The sequence below is a fragment of the Giraffa tippelskirchi genome, chromosome 9, assembly GCF_054371585.1.
Source record: "Giraffa tippelskirchi isolate mGirTip1 chromosome 9, T2T-mGirTip1v1.2.pri, whole genome shotgun sequence".
Classification (NCBI taxonomy): domain Eukaryota; kingdom Metazoa; phylum Chordata; class Mammalia; order Artiodactyla; family Giraffidae; genus Giraffa; species Giraffa tippelskirchi.
In genome coordinates, this window is record NC_137283.1 from 136334931 (window position 1) to 136353664 (window position 18734).

Consider the following 18734-nt stretch of genomic DNA (forward strand, 5'->3'; position numbering starts at 1 on the left):
CTGGAGGCCCCAGTGAGACCTTTAACTTTCAGACAAACCTGGGGCCTGGTCTCACTACCAGAGAATTTCCCAGGTGGCTGAGTGGCAAAGAATCTGCCTCCCAATGCCAGTGCTGCAGGAGACGCAGCTTTGATCCCAGGGTTGGGAAGATTCCCTGGAGGAGGAATCCCACTCCAATATTCCTGCCAAATAATCCCATGGACAGGGGAGCTTCAGCTGAGTGCCGAAAAATTGATGCTTTTGAACTGCGGTGTTGGAGAAGACTCTTGAGAGTCCCTTGGACTGCAAGGAGATCCAACAATCCATCCTAAAGGAAATCAGTCCTGAATATTCACAGGAAGGACTGATGCTGGAGCTGAAACTCCAATACCTTGGCCACCTGATGCAAAGAACTGACTCATTTGAAAAAACCCTGATGGTGGGAAAGATTGAAGGTGGGAGGAGAAGGGGACGACAGAGGATGAGACGGTTGGATGGCATTACCGACTCAACGGACATGAGTTTGAGTAAACTCCAGGTGTTGGTGATGGATGGGGAGGCCTGGCGTGCTACAGTCCATGGGGTCACAAAGAGTTGGACATGATTGAGTGACTGAACTGAACTGAACTGGGGGGAGCCTGGTGGGCTACAGTCCATGGGGTTGCAAAGAGTTGGACAAGACTTAGTGAATGAGCACACATGAATGCTTACCACCAGGAGAGAAGGGGAGAAGAGACGGTGCCAAGAAATGATCAGGCCCCATCTTTCAAGCCCCATTTTTAGAGAGCTTACTCTATGAAATGGCAGGGGTCAACGTCCCAGTCGTTCTTTCCCTGTTGGTAAAGAGAGTCAATACCTTAAAGTGGAGAGAATCAACTTTGGTGTTAAGAATGGATTGGCTAGGATTGAACCGGCGTCTCCTACGGCTCCTGCATTGCAGGCAGATTCTTTTCCTCTCCTAGCCACCGGGGAAACTCTCTTGGCTAGGGTGGTACTTCCTATTTCCTCTTCTACAGAGGTTTGAGATATTAACAGACATTCTGAGGAATCGAAAAATAAGGGGGCTCTTTTATTGTCCTAAACGTTTGAGAAATTCCCTATATGATATACCGTACTTAGAAAGAAAGTGAAAATCGCTCAGGGAAGCCCATACTGTATTTAGGACACCAAGAAACATTTTATATTTAAGAAACTGTTCAGTATAGACACAAAATAATTTAAAGGTAGATTCTCAGTCTCTGAGAATCATGTAAGGAGAAATCTAACTTTAAGGTAGATTTCCCCTAGCTTCTTTAATTTTAGTCCTTCCTTTCTCCACAATAAATAAATAAATAAAAAACATTAATTTTTAGGAGGACACAGTTTGGGCAATCTGTATTCAGATGCTGATGGGACTGGGATGGTTTTGCTCACAACCGCCTGGCCCCTGAATTTACTCTTCTCTGCCGCCCCCTTTTGATAGACAGAGGGAAAAGCAGGTTTTCAGCTACACGGGGCTAAAGGACCCTGGAGACTGCAACAATAGCTGCCAGTGTCTGCTGGGAAAAGGGAGCACCACACTGAAGGGGGAGTTGCCTTTGTCAGCTGCTGTGTGCAGTTTTGTGGGTCTGGTTAGCTGCTTGCTCGTGCCGCCTGCCTGGATTAAAGGGAACACAGGTGTTCTTTCAAACACTCATTCACCCATTCTCACAAACGTCATGTACTGTGCACCCAGCCCAATGCACGGTGACGAAGCGGAACAATGAATGCAACTGGAAGAACCCAAGACCTTTCCAGTTGATCTGACTTCGTTCTTTGTACCTGTGCCTGACTTTCATTTTGACTCTAATACTCTTCCTCTCTATACATGGTTCTCTGAGACTGCGACCTTTGATCAAGGCTTCCTATCATGATAGGCATTAGTGTTAAATCAAATGGTTGAATCAGTTCAGTTCACTTCAATCGCTCAGTTGTGTCTGACTCTTTGCAACTCCATGGACTGCAGCACACCAGGCTTCCCTGTCCATCACCAATTCCCAGAGCTTGCTCAAACTTAGGTCCATTGAGTCAGTGATATCATCCTCTGTCGTCCCCTTCTCCTCCTGCCTTCAATCTTTCCCAGCATCAGGATCTTTTTCAATGAATCAGTTCTTTGCATCAGGTGGCCAAAGTATTGGCACTTCAGTTGGTTGAATAACAACTTATTTTTCCACCACGAAATATTTAAACTCATTTTTAAGTTCAAATAACCACATTAATGTGTATCTTTTGTGGCACTAGTCTCCTTTTTGAATTCTTGTTCTAAAATAGATAGATAATAGATGAGGAGAAGAAGGGAGGTTTGCATAAGCTAGAACTTGAGACCTGAAGTTGGCATGAGGAGCAGGCAGGCCCAACACCCATCTCATATTGAAAAAGCTGCAAAAAAGTAACTGGAACTCTCAAATCATGAAAAGATATAAAGGATCCCTGAATTTCTTTTAAAAAGTCATCTTTTCTAGGAGTACAAGAGTAACCCCTGTGTCTTCCAGCCTGACCAGAGAGCCCGAGCTACAGGCTAAGCTGTTAGAATTCGTTTGGGGGTGTGGGGAATCCATGATGGAAATTAATCAGAAAATAAGTGACTATAGGTCCTAGGCTGAGAAAAGTAGGAGGATTAAGTAGATGGTGCCACAGTGACAGATTTCCAAGGCCAGAAGTGATATCAACTGATGAAATATCCCAGATGTACGACTGACGCGACTTAGCAGCAGCAGCAGCATTAGTTAGCAAACTAACAAAGCTGCTGTAACAAAGTACCACAGACTGGGTGGCTTAGACACAGAAAATTGTCTCATAGCTCTGGAGGCTAGGAGTCTGAGATCAAGGTTTTAGCAGAGCCGTGCATAACCTCAGTCTTCAGATGGCATTCTCCTTATGTGTGTGTGAGTCTACATGTTCTCTTTTTATAAGCACACCAACCAAATTGGATTTATAACGACACAAGTCTCTTTATAAGGACACCATCCTACTCCCATTATGACCTCCTTAACTAACTAACTGCATCTGTAAAGTCTCTATTTCCAATAAGGTCACATGCTGAGGTCCCAGGGGTTAGGCCTCCAATATATGAATTAGGGTAGTGAGGGTACAGTTGGGATCCCACTTGGAGAAATCTTTCTTCAGACATTGTGCCATAATGTCTGAGAACTTCAGAAAAGGATTTAGAGTTGACTGAAAACCAGAGGATGCTACAGGTCAGTTCCTTAAGCCCACTCCCGAAGGCTGTTGAAAAGGTTGGGATCTGTTTTTAAACTGGAATTAGTCTTTGGTACAGAAGTGTCTGGTCTGGGAGATAGACACCTGTAGCTCAGAACTTGCTCATTTACACTGGGCGTGCGCACACACACAGCTGAGTGTCTCACGCTGCTGCACGTCCACCCTCGCTGACCCTGTGTTCCTTTCCCCTCCCCAAATGATCTCCTATCCATTGAACCAGGTGAAGGAAAGGGGGAGAAGAGCAATGAGGAGCCGATTGCTCACTTCCATGCAAACTGGAGTGAGACATGGATGAGTTGACTTCAGCAGCCCATATCTTGCCTGCTGTGGCAGATGGGAATTTAGCAAAGCAATAAAAAGCCCTGACTGCTCTTGTGCAGGCTTTGGGGAATCTTATTGTGGACATCCCTTGCCTGGGTCCCCCAGGATGGGGTGGTGCTGAGGCACAGAGAGTACCCTCTGGCCTGGCGCATCCTTCCCCATCTAAGAACCTGGTCCTTGAAGGAGTGGCCTGGAACCCAAGTAAAGAGACCACAGCATGAGGAAGCCCCTGGTGGCCCCAGTGGAGATCAAGGGCCCTGCTTAGCCCAATGTGGGAAGATACAGGGAAAGCCACTGCGGGTTTAAGGAAGACCAATGGCCTCGTGTTTTGTGGTAGACGGTGCATAATAATGACTTTGCAGCTTGACAGAGGCAACTCCTCCGGTGCATTTGCGCTGATCTTGGCAAATTAGGGAGAAAAGCAAGGAGTGGGGGAGCTCCACACACCAAGAAATTAGGCTCAGCTGGCTCTTTCGGTGTTCTCTTTTACTCCACACTACAGGCACCCTCCCCCCCCAAATGAAGGGAAGAACAGTGAGGAAGAAGAGGGCCCAGTCCCGTTAGGAGACACGATCTGGGTTTGTCAAAAATGGACTCTTCCTCTCTGGCTGCCTTTGAGCCAAACATTGCTCCCTCAAACTTCAGGTTTGTTGGGGCTTCACTGGGCGAAGAAAGTTCTAAACCTGAATTTCACGATGAGCTGGGAAGTTGCCTCCCCGTCCACTGACTGCAGACCCAGGCTCCCAAGTCTAGGAGTCCTGAGTCCTCAGCGACTGATAAGCTGCTTCCACTGGAGAAGCTAACATGCTGGGAAACAGACCTGGGCCCCTGGGAGGTGTGACAAAGCCGGGAATACTGTTTTCTTTTCAGAGACTCCCAGATTGTGCAAGAAGGTAGGAGAGAGAAGAATGATAAGATTGTTTGAAAATAGCCGTTTGCGTCTTGCTGCTCCTGTGTGTTTACCTCCCCCATTCCAGAACACAGCCAGGCCCCAGTGTTCCCGGCAGCCGCTTTGTGTGGCGAGGCTGGAAGGAGCGGTTGCCAGGCACCCAGAAGATACCCCTCCTCCTGGCTTTTGTGTTGCCTGGGCCTGGGCTGATCCCGGGGAATTGTGCTGCCTGAGAGCAGGAGCCAATGGAGTGAGTGCTTGGGGTGGGAAAAACCTAAGTGACGGAAGGGAAGCACTCCCCTCCAGAACTGGGGAGTGGAGGGGGCTTTTGTAATTCCACACCCAGAGAAGCCACCCTCCTCACTCTGACATATTCATAGTCTTGAGCATTTAGGGGCAGAATCTGAGAGGAACTGATTCTAGGTTCACCCAGAGGGGCCGTTCCTTCCCTCCTCACCTGGTTCTTCCTGGAAATTAGACAGAGCTGCCCCAGGCTGTCCCTCTCACATTAGGGGTTGGTGAGCAGAGTCAGTCAGGCACTCAGTCATGTCTGACTCTTTACATGGACTGCTGCACGCCAGGCTTCCCAGTCCATCACCAACTCCCTAAGCTTACTTAAAGACAGCAGAGAACAGAATGCATTCATTTCAATCCCCACTGGCTCTTTCACATACACAAAGCTCCTCAGGCTTCCTCTTACCACCCAGTTCATTAAGAGTTATTTTTAGTTCTCCTATTGGATTTTTCCTCAGGTCTCTAATTCTCACTAGAGCACCTCTCAACTGTTATAACCAGATGAATTTTTACATTCTCAATATTTATAGGGTTTATGCTTTTAGTGTCTTCAGCTCTAATTAATGTATTCATAATTTGTCTATGTGTTACCAGATTGGTCGACTGGACCCATGCTGGGGTCCGAACCCCTGCTGAGACCCGAACCCCTGCTGAGACCCTTTGTCTTGGCTAGGAAGGCTATTTCTCTTAAGTGGATTTGTGCAGCCAATAATGAAACCAGTGCTGAGACTGGAACAGCACAAGCTTTATTCAATGGCCAAAGAATGGAGAAGCAGGAACCTAGTTCACAAATCAGCTTCTCAACCCGATTCGGGTGGAGACATCAAATGTACAGGATGATTGAAGCAATAAAGGAGGGAGTTGGCAAGAGTGGGAGGAATATTCATGACATATCCAAGAGCAGAGGTGTGGTTTGGACCCAGATCTGATGCAGCCCTCCTTTTCATTTCTCATATGGGGTTTTCCAATTGTTGTCTTGGTAGTTTTCATGGCGCTGGTCGGTGTGTTATTTAGCATACTGATGTATTATAATGAGGGTATAATGAGGTTCAAGGTCTACTGAAAGTCAAATCTTCCACCATCTTGGGCCCAGCTGGTAGTAACCAGTTCTTGTTTTCCTCTTTGCAGCTTCCTCCTAAAACCTCAATAAGAGTAATTGGTTTCCATTTAAGGGAGAGGCAGGGGTGTGATTCTGGGGCAACAGCCTTGGTCATATATAGAGTGACTTTTAAAACTGGTATTCACCATACAGCAGTTATAAGATGATGATTATGAATATACTATTCATTAAAGAACTAAGTGAAGTAATAAGACAGGATACATAAAGAAACGTTTTCGTATGTCATTAAAAGCTGTGACACAAGGAGAAAAAAAAGTCCAAATGTTAAAATCAAATAATTTATTGTCTTATTCTTTATCAAGTGCTCAAAATCATACTATATTTTAGATTGCTTTTTATTTGAATCTGTAATTTCTTACAGATTTTTTTTTTTAGTTTGTAATTTTGTCTACATTGTAGTCTCATTAAAAGAAATATATACCTTTACCTTCTCACTAAAGTCATCTAGCTTCTTAATAATATTTGTCAAGGTGAATCCACTCACCTTCTTTGACTTGTTTTAATTTGAACAGGTTGTTTTCCAGATTCACTGCATATTTTTCATCATAGTTTACTTTCCTCTTTCTTGACCTCATACCTTCTTCATTTGATTCATTTTAAGTTTTTCTGAAGTATAGTCACAGTACTTTTTTCAAAAAGGTAAATAGTAGAAAACTATTTGAACTCTGCAGTCTGAGAATACCTTTATTTTGTCTGCATGTTGAATTAATGGGGTGGGTAAATATATAACTAGGTTAAAATAAGAACTTTGAAGGCATCCAGCAACAGGATGTCTATCTAATTTTCTTTCCTTTTAGAGAAACTTGCATTTTTCTTCCCCTTTCTTAAGAACTTTTAAGCTGTTTCACTTATCCCTGGTATCCTGAATTTTTACATTTTGGTATGAATTTTTTCCAGTAGTCATGTATGGATGTGAGAGTTGGACTATAAAGAAACCTGAGCGCTAAAGAATTGATGCTTTTGAACTGTGGTGTTGGAGAAGACTCTTGAGAGTCCCTTGGACTGTAAGGAGATCCAACCAGTCCATCCTAAAGGAAATCAGTCCTGAATATTCATTGGAAGGACTGATGTTGAAGCTGAAACTCCAATACTTTGGCCACCTGACGCAAAGAACTAACTCAGTTGAAAAGACCCTGATGCTGGGAAAGATTGAAGGTGGGAGGAGAAGGGGACGACAGAGAATGAGATGGTTGAATGGCATCACCGACTCAATGGACATGAGTTTGAGTAGGCTCCGGGAGTTGGTGATGGACAGGGAAGCCTGATGTGCTGCAGTCCATGGGGTCACAAAGAGTCGGACACGACTGAGTGACTGAACTGAACTGGTGAATCTTTTCTCTCCCCGCCTATTATTCCACATGAGCTTCTCTGGTGGCTCAGATAGTAAAGAATCTGCCTGCAATGTGGGAGACCTCGGTTTGATCCCTGGGTTGGGAAGTTCCCCTGGAGGAGGGCATGGCAATCCACTCCAGTGTTCTTGCCTGGAGAATCCCATGGACAGAGGAGCCTGACAGGCTACAGTTCATGGGGTTGCAAAGAGTCAGATATGAAAGAGTCAGACGCAATTGAGTGACTGAGCATACACACACATTAATCCACACAACAGTTTTCAATCTAAGTAGATTTTTAAATTTTAGAATTTTCTTTATATTTGAGGCTTTTTTCTTTACATTGGGTTGACCAAAAAGTTCATTTGGGTTTCTCCATAAGACAAAATGGAAAAACCCAAATGAACTTTTTGGCCAAGCCAATATTTCTATTTCTGGAACTCTTATTGACCAGATTTTGGTTTGATCTATCATGTATTAGCTAGCTCTTGCTGCAAGACAAATTATCACAGCTTAAACAGCAGCTTAAAACATGTACTATCCCACTGTCTGGCACAGCTTATCTGGGTTCTCTGCTCAAGATCTCAAAAGGCTGCAGTGATGTCAGTTGGTTTACAGTCTCATCTGGAAGTTTGCCAGGGGAAGGATCTGCTTCCAAGTTTGGCAGAATTCATTCCCCTTCAGCTGTTAGTCTGAGAGCCTCTCAGTTTTGGGGGAGTTTAAATCCTGGAAGCCCCTCTCAGATACTTGCCACATGGACCTCCCAATATGGCTCTTTTTCAAAGCCGTCTGGGGAGAGAGAACCCTGAGCACGCATCTTCTAGCAAGAAAAGCTCTTGAATAAGGTAATGTAGTTCCTTATTACATGTGACATGCCATCACGTTTATTGTAGTCAGTTCACTAGGAGAAAGTAAAAAATCCAGCCCACACTCAGTGAGAGCGGATTATACCAGAGTGTGAACGCTAGGTGGGGGGTCATGAAGGCCACCCTAGAGTCTGTCTGCTGAATCCGAAGTATCTCAGTCAAACCCCCTGAAGCCATCACACACAATTTTTATTTTTAAATGTTTTTTCCCTTTAATCTATGCTCTGGAAGATTTCCTCTTCTTTGTCTGTTCTTCCTGAAAATAAGAGGCTTGTGATGGAGGAGATGTGACATAGATATGTCTGTGTCACAAGAGTGTCATGTCCTACATGTCCACTGACCTTGACTTGGTCTTCTTATAAACATACTAATGATATTTACTATTCAGACAAAGAGAGAGAGAGGGAGCCAATTAAGGTGGTCAGTTAAGACAACCTTATTGTTGTTCATTGATTAAGTTGTATCCAACTCTTTGTGACCCCGTGAACTGCAGCACACCAGTCTCCCCTGTCTTCCTCCATCTCCCAGAGCTTTCTCAGATTCATGCCCATTGAGTCAGTGATGCTATCTAACCATCTTATCTTCTGCTGCCCCCTTCTCCTTTTGCCTTCAATACTTCCCCACTTAGAGTCTTTTCCAATGAGTCGGCTCTTCGCATGAGGTGGCCAAAGTACTTACTTTCACCACCAGACGCATCCACAACTGAGCATCATTTCCACATTGGCACAGCTGCTTCATTCTTTCTGGAGCTATTAGTAATCACCCTCTGCTCTTCCCCAATAGCATACTGGACACCTAAGGAGGGGGGTGGCACTCATCTTCTGCTGTCATATTTTTTGCTTTTTCATATTGCTCATGGGGTTCTCGCAGCAAGAATACTGGAGTGATTTGCCATTCCCTCCTCCAGTGGACCACATTTTGTCAGAACTCTTCACTATGACCTGTCCATCTTGGGTGGCCCTGAATGGCATGGTTCACAGCTTCACTGAATTACACAAGCCCCTTCTCCATGCAAAGGCTGTGATCCATAAAGGGAAGACAACATAGAGCTGTATAATGATCTATATCATTACTCCAACATGAAGGCAAAATAAAGGCATTCTCAGACAATGTTCTACCGTTTACCCTTCGAAAAAAGTATTGATGATATATCTCAGTAAAACTTAAAATTAATCCCAGGGAGGAGAAGTATCGAGTCAAGATTGTAAAAAGCATAAGATTTATGGAGTTATGCAGCATGACTGGTTGGGGAATGGACAAGACACAACTATGCCATGTACCTTGTTTAGAAATCTGAAAACAATGCATTCTATGGAGGGAGAAAGAGACATTTTAAAAAGCTGTGTCTGACAGATGGGGGCTCCTCCTGAAAGAAGTGCCACGTCTGTCCCTGCTTCTTGCCAGCAATCTTTGAGTTATTAGTGAAGGTTGGTGCTAGATGAGATCTGTGATTCAAGTGTGTCGGCTTTGACAATTCAACTCTTCTGTTCTGAAGGCAAGTAGGTGGGTAATGGTACTCTGGGAGGGTGGGCACAATAAAGCTTTTTTTTTTCCTTTTTTCAGTTCTCTTTGGTTCCCTGGGGAAACTTCAATTTCTCCAGAATTAGTCATTCTGTTTATTTTTCTTGGTCCTTCTCTCTTGATGACTAATTTGGGGAAGCTGTTCTTGGTTACTTGGCAACAAGCTAGCTGAGCCTGATGCTTCACTCCTCTTAGGGGCAGAGCCTGAAATTTCCTCTGTAGTCAAGTGCTCTGCCTGCCTCCACTGGGGTGGGGGACCGGTACCCAAACTCAACTTCTCACTTGTGAGTGCGTGCTCAGTTGCTCAGTCATGTCCAACTCTTTGCACTACCATGGACTGTAGCCCGCCAGGCCCCTCTATCCATGGGATTTTCCAGGCAAGAATACTGGAGTGGGTGGCCACTTCCTACTCTGGGGGTCCTCCTGACCCAGAGATCAAACTCGCGTCTCCTGCATTTGCAGGGAGATGGTCTACCACTAGTACCACCTGGGAAGCCCAACTTCCCGCTTAGCAGGCCCTAAAATTCTCCAGATGTGCACAGCCAGCGTTGCTCAGAAGGCTCCTAAAGAACCAGCTTCTAAGCTCAGACTTCTCAGTACTCCAGGCCAATCTTTTTTTTTCTCTTCACATTCAAGACCATCGTCATGCTTAATTTACACAAAGGATAAGCAAAAGGAGTCAGGGTGTCTGTGCTGGGATGCCCTACCATGTCTTCAGCTGCTCCCCAGATCAAGCAGCCTTTCTACAAGATGTGAGAGATTGGAGTTCTTCCTGCTTCCAGCACAGACAGCCTCTGGGCGCTGCCCAGATCCCCTTGGTTGTGTTCTGTTTGTCCTAGGGTGTTTTTTCCTATTTCTTTATGAAGGATAAGACTGATGAATATAGATGACTGACACAGTTTCCAAAGGCACTGAGTACCTCTGTTCTCCCATCATGGCTCTTCCTGAAACCAGCATGCTGGAGAGAAGGTGTGTGTGTGTATGTGCACACACACACACACACATGCACTGAATGACAAGGTTTACCTTTGGGTGGAAACTCTGCAGAGGACATTTAAGCTAATTTTGTTGGCAAAAAGGCTAGAGCTTCACTCTTATGTGCTACTGTCCACTCTTGTTAACCCCAAGCGCAGTGTGATAAGTCATCCCTTTCTTTAGATACCACATCTGTATTTTTTTTTTCCCTCCTAGCATTAACGAGAGTATTTGCCAGTGGTTCATTAAGTGTGAGGTTAGGGAAGACAGATGGAAAGGCAGCCACTAGCCCACATTCTGCTGAAAGCCTTCCAGGGAATGCCACCTCCTGCCTCCCACTCCTGCCTTGGACCTGCTGATGCTGAGCTTAGCCTTCCTGAAGCTTGAAAGAACATCTGCCACCTCGCCTGTCACCTTCTCCTGAGGTTGCTCAGAATGGCATGTCATTCAATCCCCAGTCTTCTTTCTGTATTCCAGAAATCAGCTAAAATTTCATTGCCTCTTGTTTTCCTTCCTCTATTTCTTTATTTGTAACTCACATACTCACTTAACATTTTGAACCAGAAACCTAATCCTTTTGTTTTAAAAAGAGTCTGGGTTTGAAACAACAGGTGACTGTAAACTCTGTCATTTGTGTTTGAATAGGATTTAAAATGTACTTCCCTGATAGCTCAGCTGGTAAAGAATCCACCTGCAATGCAGGAGATCCCGGTTTGATTCCTGGGTTTTGAAAACCTCCTGGGTAAGGGATAAGCTACCCACTCCAGGATTCTTGTACTTCCCTGGTGGCTCAAATGGTAAAGAATCCACCTGCAATGTGGGAGACCCGGGTTAGATCCCTGGGTCAGGAAGATCCCCTGGAAGAGGGCATGGCAACCCACTCCAGTATGCTTGCCTGGAGAATCCCCGTGAATAGAGGAGCCTGGTGGGCTACAGTCCATGAGGTAGCAAAGAGTTGGACACAACTGAGTGACTAACTAAAGTAGGCACTTTTGCTCTCAATTTTGATGACAGCTTCAAAAGGTTGATGCAAATATCATAGGTAGCATATATTCTCACATTCCTCAGTGAGGTGCTGCACCTCCTACATGGGGCTAGCAAGGAAGATGATCAGGAGAAGGAGAGGGTGGGATAATTTGAGAGAATACCATTGAAACATGAACATTACCATATATAAAATAGATAGCCAGTGAGAGTTTGATGTATGATGCAGGGAACCCAAAGCTGGTGATGTGTGACAACCTAGAGGTATGGGGTGGGGAGAGAGGTGGGAAGGGTCACATCTATCCCTGTGGCCAACTCATGTTGATGTGTGGCAGAGACCATCACAATTTGTTGTTGTTCTATTGCTAAGTCATTTCCGACTCTTTGCGACCCCATGGACTGTGGCATGCCATGCCTCCCTGACCATCACAATATTGTAATTATCCTTCAATTAAAATAAATAAATGTATTTTTTAAAAAGCTATTTCTGTGACCCTTCCGTCTTAACATCCACCAGAGGGTGTAAAAAGGTAAGGCGGAGGAGAGAGTTCCTTTGAAAAAAATGCTGTCAAGCCGAGTCTCTTTTCTTTTTTTTTTTTTCTTTTTTTCCCAGTCTCTTTTCTTCCCCCAACACCAGCCATACAGAAATGAGAGGCCTACTTCCTCTTTATTCAAGCCTAGTGAGAAGGGCTTCAGAGACACATTTGCAAAGCTTGATGAGTGTTTCTTAGTGTGTGGGAATATTTTGGGGCTATACATAAGAAGACAAAGCTAAAAGGCTAAGCTGAAGCCATGTGTGAAGACAGGGAAAGGGAAGAGGGCTGTCATGGGGACAGGTGGTGTACTCAATGATGCTTGGGTATACTCTGGACCAAGTGGACAGTGAGGTTTGTAACTAAATCCATCTGGAAGAAGTCTACACAAGAGATCAACCCAATGATGTAATCCCATCAGTATCAGGGCAAGGGAAGCCCTCTGGGTCTGGTGCTAAGGGTAGTGGCTGTCACAACTGTTTGTTTAGAATATACATCATCCATGTCAGGGGGCTGGATGTGAGGTCTCATGAGGGGCCTCTGAGGACCCCTAGGGGTGCTCAAAGAAAAATATCTGCTTGGCACCTCCATTGTTGGTTGTTCAGTTGTGACTGACTCTTAGTGACCCCATGAACTGTAGCCCACAAGGCTCCTCTGTCCATGGGACTTTCCAGGCAAGAATACTGGAGTGGGTTGTCTTCTCCCGGAACCTCCATTACCCATCCCCAGTTACAGCCCCAGGTCAGCTGGGGGAGAGGAGACAGGAGCTCAAGGAAATAGAAAGGAAACTCTATGACCATGCCCCTTCTCCCCACTGCAAGTTTCCAGCCTGAGGACAGCCTGAGCTGGATAAAGAAGCCTTCACTTAATAGTTTTGGAGTTCTTACTATACATGGAACCAAAAATATTGGTATTAAAACAAAGCTGTTCCTATACTTAGAAGTAACTAAAGGTCTTCCTTTTTAAAAATTTTCTGAGTTATTATAAGATTCTTAGGACCTGCCTTAAATTTTATTCAACAGACAGAGAAGGAATACCTCCTCAGGGCAGGTTGGAAAGGCAATGAAGAGGAAGAATGAAGTTGTTTTCTGCTTATACTCTGTGGAAGTTACATTTCCATTTTGGTTACTCAGATCCAATTTTCAAATGTACTTTTTGAGGAAAGATGAAAATAGAACTAGAGATAGCAGTTGAGATGTATAAAGATAGAACATATATTGTCAACATGTCCAAATATGAAGACATTCATTCATTATTAATTCATCAAAAATAAATTGATTACCTACTGTGTGCCATGGCTATAGCTAGAGACAAGGGTTACAAACATGCTGCACAATTCTTAGTCCAATGGGAGAGTCAGTTCAATTCAGTTCAGTCGCTCAGTCATGTCTTACTCTTTTCGACCTCATGAATTGCAGCAGGCCAGGCTTCCCTGTCCATCACCAACTCCCGGAGTCCACCCAAACTCATGTCCATTGAGTCGGTGATGCCATCCAACCATCTCATCCTCTGTCGCCCCCTTCTCCTCCTGCCCCCAATCCTTCCCAGCATCAGGGTCTTTTCCAGTGAGTCAATTCTTCTCATGAGGTGGCCAAAGTATTGGAGTTTCAGCTTCAACATCAGTCCTCCCAATGAACACCCAAGACTGATCTCCTTTTGGACGGACTGGTTGGATCTCCTTGCAGTCCAAAGGACTCTCAAGAGTCTTCTCTAACACCACAGTTCAAAAGCATCGATTCTTTGGCACTCAGCTTTCTTCACAGTCCAAATCTCACATCCATACATGACTACTGGAAAAACCATAGCCTTGACTAGACGGACCTTTGTCAGCAAAGTGATGTCTCTGCTTTTTAATATGCTGTCTAGGTTGGTCATAACTTTCCTTCCAAGGAGTAAGCGTCTTTTAATTTCATGGCTGCAATCACCATCTGCAGTGATTTTGGAGCCCCAAAAAATAAAGTCTGACACTGTTTCCACTGTTTCCCCATCTATTTCCCATGAAGTGATGGGACCAGATGCCATGATCTTAGTTTTCTGAATGTTGGGCTTTAAGCCAAATTTTTCACTCTCCTCTTTCACTTTCATCAAGAGTCTCTTTAGTTCCTCTTCACTTTTTGCCATAAGGGTGGTGTCATCTGCATATCTGAGGTTATTGATATTTCTCCCAGCAATCTTGATTCCAGCTTGTGCTTCTTCCAGTCCAGTGTTTCTCATGATGTACTCTGCATATAAGTTAAATAAGCAGGGTGACAATATACAGCCTTGACGTACTCCTTTTCCTATTTGGAACCAGTCTGTTGTTCTGCATCCAGTCTAACTGTTGCTTCCTGGCCTGTATACAGATTTCTCAAGAGGCAGGTCAGGTGGTCTGGTATTGCCATCTCTTTCAGAATTTTCCACAGTTTATTGTGATCCACACAGTCAAAGGCTTTGGCATAGTCAATAAAGCAGAAATAGATGTTTTTCTGGAACTCTCTTGCTTTTTTGATGATCCAGCAGATATTGGCAATTTGATCTCTGGTTCCTCTGCCTTTTCTAAAACCAGCTTGAACATCTGGAAGTTTACGGTTCACATATTGCTGAAGCCTGGCTTGGAGAATTTTGAGAATTACTTTGCTAGCGTGTGAGATGAGTGCATTTGTGTGGTAGTATGAGCATTCTTTGGCATTGCCTTCTTTGGGATTGGGATGAAAACTGACCTTTTCCAGTCCTGTGGCCACTGCTGAGTTTTCCAAATTTGCTGGCATATTGAGTGCAGCACTTTCACAGCATCATCTTTCAGGATTTGAAATAGCTCAACTGGAATTCCATCACCTCCACTAGCTTTGTTCGTAGTGATGCTTTCTAAGGCCCACTTGACTTCACATTCCAGGCTGTCTGGCTCTAGGTGAGTGATCACCTATCATGATTATCTGGGTCGTGAAAATCTTTTTTGTACAGTTCTTCTGTGTATTCTTGCCAGAGGCACAAACAAATATAGCACAGTGTTACCTCATAATACAGACATAGATACAGAATTATATAGAAGAAATCTTCTCCTAACTCAGGCTGCCCATTTGCATTTCTTATTTGCATATCTTCAAAATAAAAATTTACTTGGGAGATCCACTAACACTAAATTAGGAATTTCCTAGTAGGGTATTACAGAGACCACAGTGGAAGAAGGGCAGAGAGGGGCCCAGGCCATAAAAAGTTTGGGCCAGAAGACTATTTGCTCACTTCACGACTTTGCTGAATCAGAGTTACTTGCTAAGGGACAAGTTACTTGCAACAGCTATTATGCAAATTAAACCCAACATTCTATGATTAGAGCATGGTAGGAACTGGCATAGTCATATGTCTTTTTTTTCCCCCCACATGTTAAAAAAAAAACAAAAAACTTAACTAAAGTTATTTCTCACACTCCCTTTTTAGGTTTGGCAAACATTATGGTAAATGAGAAGAAAATGGAAAAGTTTTAAATGCTTTTGGCATTTGGCCCCAGTCAAACATAAGAATTAGAAGTGACAATAAGAATAATCTTTATGACTTTAGGATCTTCAGGTCTTTTTTCTTGGAGTTCTGAATTAAGTAAGGAATAGGGACTGCAATGTATTTTTCAAAAGTCTTGAGGAAGATAATTATTTTGTTTTTATTCGGTCATATTAAGTAATATTCACTTCTCAGAAATATGGTGTTTTGCTCATCCAGGTATTTAGATGTTACATTAAATCTGACTATGCTTAAATGAACATTTTTGGATTTCCTTCTCTGTACAATGGGCTTCCCAGGTGGTGCTAGTGGTCAAGAACCTGCCTGCCAATGCAGGAGATCTAAGAGATGCGGGTTCAATCCCTGGGTCGGGAAGATGCCCTGGAGGAGGGCCTGGAAACCCACTCCAGTTTTCTTGCTTGGAGAATCCTATAGACAGAGAAGCCTGGCAGATTACAGTTCATGGGGTCGCAAAGAGTTGGACATAACTGAAGTGACTTAGCACACACACATTCTGTACAGTAATTTTAACAATTTTTGTATGGAGAGAAGAGAAGGCTACTTTTAGCTTTTTATTTTGTTTTTAACATTTTATGTAACTTTTTTAGTTTGTTTTCTAAAAAATTATTTAGGAGTTGGGCTTTTGTTAGAAAAGTCTGATTTTTGTTTGCTTCATTTCGTTTTTTTCTCATTATTTAGTATTTTAAACTTCCTCTCTTTGAGCCTCATTTACTCCAGTTTAGGATTTTTTTTTGCCCAAATAATAGAATAGTTTTGTGGAAAAAAAAAAGATCAACTTTTACACTGTCCATGTAACTAGATTGAAGGAAGCCCCTAGTTTTCTGCTTCCTATCCTACCCTCCAAATCTCTCAGTAACAGCTACCTTTTCAAAACAAACAAACTAGTAGCAGTTATATGAGCTACAGTATTTACATGTGGGAAAGACTGAATTATTCTAAATTAAATACGTCAGCTATGTTTTGCAGGGGCTTTCTGAAGGATCTGAAGACTCACATGGTGCGTCAACAAAAGTTTCTAGTCTTCACCACATTACTGTTGTGGTTGAGACACCCACCTGTTACATTCCTACCACTGGGTAGTCAATGTTTGTTGAATAAGTGAATGAATGATTACTCAAAGTGGACAGGAAGATCTGTTCCATAGGCGTCCAGGGCCATGACTCTTAGTTGTTGGTGTCTGAAGGGGTTAATACATAGCCTTCTCTTTTGCCTCCTGCTTAAGCTCAGGACCAACTGAGAAATAAATGCAGAAATAGTGCAGATGGAGATCAAAGTACCACTTATGATAGTGACAAGACTGTTGGGAAAAATGGCCAAATGGTTTGCTAACACTAAACTCCAGAGCTAGGCTGGGTTCACCCATCCAGTTAGACTGGTTCACCCACCCAGCCAAGGCTGATCTGGGTAATTGCAATTTACCTCTATTACGGCAAATCCCGGAAAACTGACAGTAGGACAGAGCAAAGAAAAATGGAGAAGACCTGGGATGTGCAGGCCTAATTCCTTCTTCTAACTCATTCATCAGAGAGGTTGTTTCTCTTCCCACTGAGCACAGAGATTTATGGATGGAGAGAGGTCAGTTGTTTGACTCTTGTGGTGGCCTCTCAATATGAGAAGAATCATCAAGAAAAGGAATAAGTGGAATCCCCATACACAAGCACTTAGTTCCTCTACCAGTTTTGAGCCACTTCATAATGGACATCTTATGCTCTTGGGGTTCAGGCACCTGCCCATCCTGAACCTCAGATCACCTGTTCTTTCTCAGGCTCTGGACCCAATACTCCCAGCATCCCTGTTTGGCCAGTCCTGGCTCTTCCACTCTCAGTGGGCTATCCTTCCAGAACTGAAGGGCAGGTGGGGGCAGGAAAGAGTTTATTCTGAGTGGCTTCCACCCTCTGTTCTGCAAGAAAAATATCCCAGAAGCCAAGGAGCAATTGGAATTTAGTTTCTTATGATGTGAGAGGAGGAAAAACAACTCTCCTTCCTCAGTTTTCCTATAGAATTAAGAATAAAATGCAAATAAATACTCCAAAATTTATTCCTCTCATCTTGTTAAAATAGCATTTGTAGTTTAAGGGAATGGCATTTTGGTGGGTTGATTTAAAATTCATCATTGATTAAAAAGAAGAAAGACTACACAGGGACATCCCTGGCGGTCCAGTGGTTAAGACTCTGTAATTCCACTGCAGGGGGCATGGGTTCCATCCCTGGTCTGGGAACTAAGATCTCACATGCCACTTGGCTGGCCAAACAAACAAGTTAAACAAACAAACAAACAAAAAAACTAAAGAAAAAAAAGAAAGAAAGATAAGGTAAAATTTAACTCTTCCCGAGTGTGTCACTGAAAGTTGAGCACTGGAACTCAGGCTTCATACCTTGTTAGAAAGAACTCATTTTTGGAAAGATGGGACTCTGGCCAGTTACAAAATAGTCAATTCTTAACATTATTCTTTAAAATGAGTCTTCTGGTGGTACAGGCAGTTGCTTGATGAAAATATATGTCTGACTCAATATGACTTTCACAACAGTTTTGCTGTCAAAATGTAATGATGCTGTCTGATGTAATGATGGTTCTCTCCTGGTGGTAAGCATTCATGTGTGCTCATTCACTAAGTCTTGTCCAACTCTTTGCAACCCCATGGACTTAAGCCCACTAGGCTCCCCCAGTTCAGCTCAGTCACTCAGTCGTGTCCGACTCTTTGCGACCCCATGGACTGTAGCAAGCCAGGCCTCCCTGTCCATCACCAGCTCCTGGAGTTTACTCAAACTCATGTCCATTGAGTCAGTGATGCCATCCAACTATTTCATCCTCTGTCGTCCCCTTCTCCTCCTACCTTCAATCTTTCCCAGCATCAGGGTTTTTTCAAATGAGTCAGTTCTTTGCATCAGGTGGCCAAGGTATTGCAGTTTCAGCTTCAGCATCAGTCCTTCCCGTGAATATTCAGGACTGGTTTCCTTTAGGATGGGTTGTTGGATCTCCTTGCAGCCCAAGGGACTCTCAAGACTTTCCTGGAGGCCCAGTGATCAAGACTCCATGCTTCCATTGCAGGGGCATGTTTTTGATCCCTGGTTGGGGAACTAAGATCCCACGTGCTGTGTCATGTGGCCAAATAAATAAATAAAGTGTGATCGAGCTTTCTCCCTGGGTGTGGTTGAAGAAACAAATCACGCAGACAGCATTTGCCACAATCTTGT

The 18734-nt window shown here is 43.8% G+C and overlaps 1 protein-coding gene and 1 long non-coding RNA gene across 2 annotated transcripts in view; both read left to right on the plus strand.

The window, feature by feature from the left end:
- Positions 1–18734, plus strand: part of LOC145521926 (uncharacterized) — a 73631-nt gene that overhangs the window by 12292 nt on the left and 42605 nt on the right. The gene's annotated exons all lie outside the window — the stretch shown is intronic.
- Positions 4588–6095, plus strand: LOC145521769 (uncharacterized). The gene is made up of 2 exons (XR_014065670.1): positions 4588–4676; positions 5315–6095. It is a non-coding gene; the product is annotated as an uncharacterized LOC145521769 (long non-coding RNA).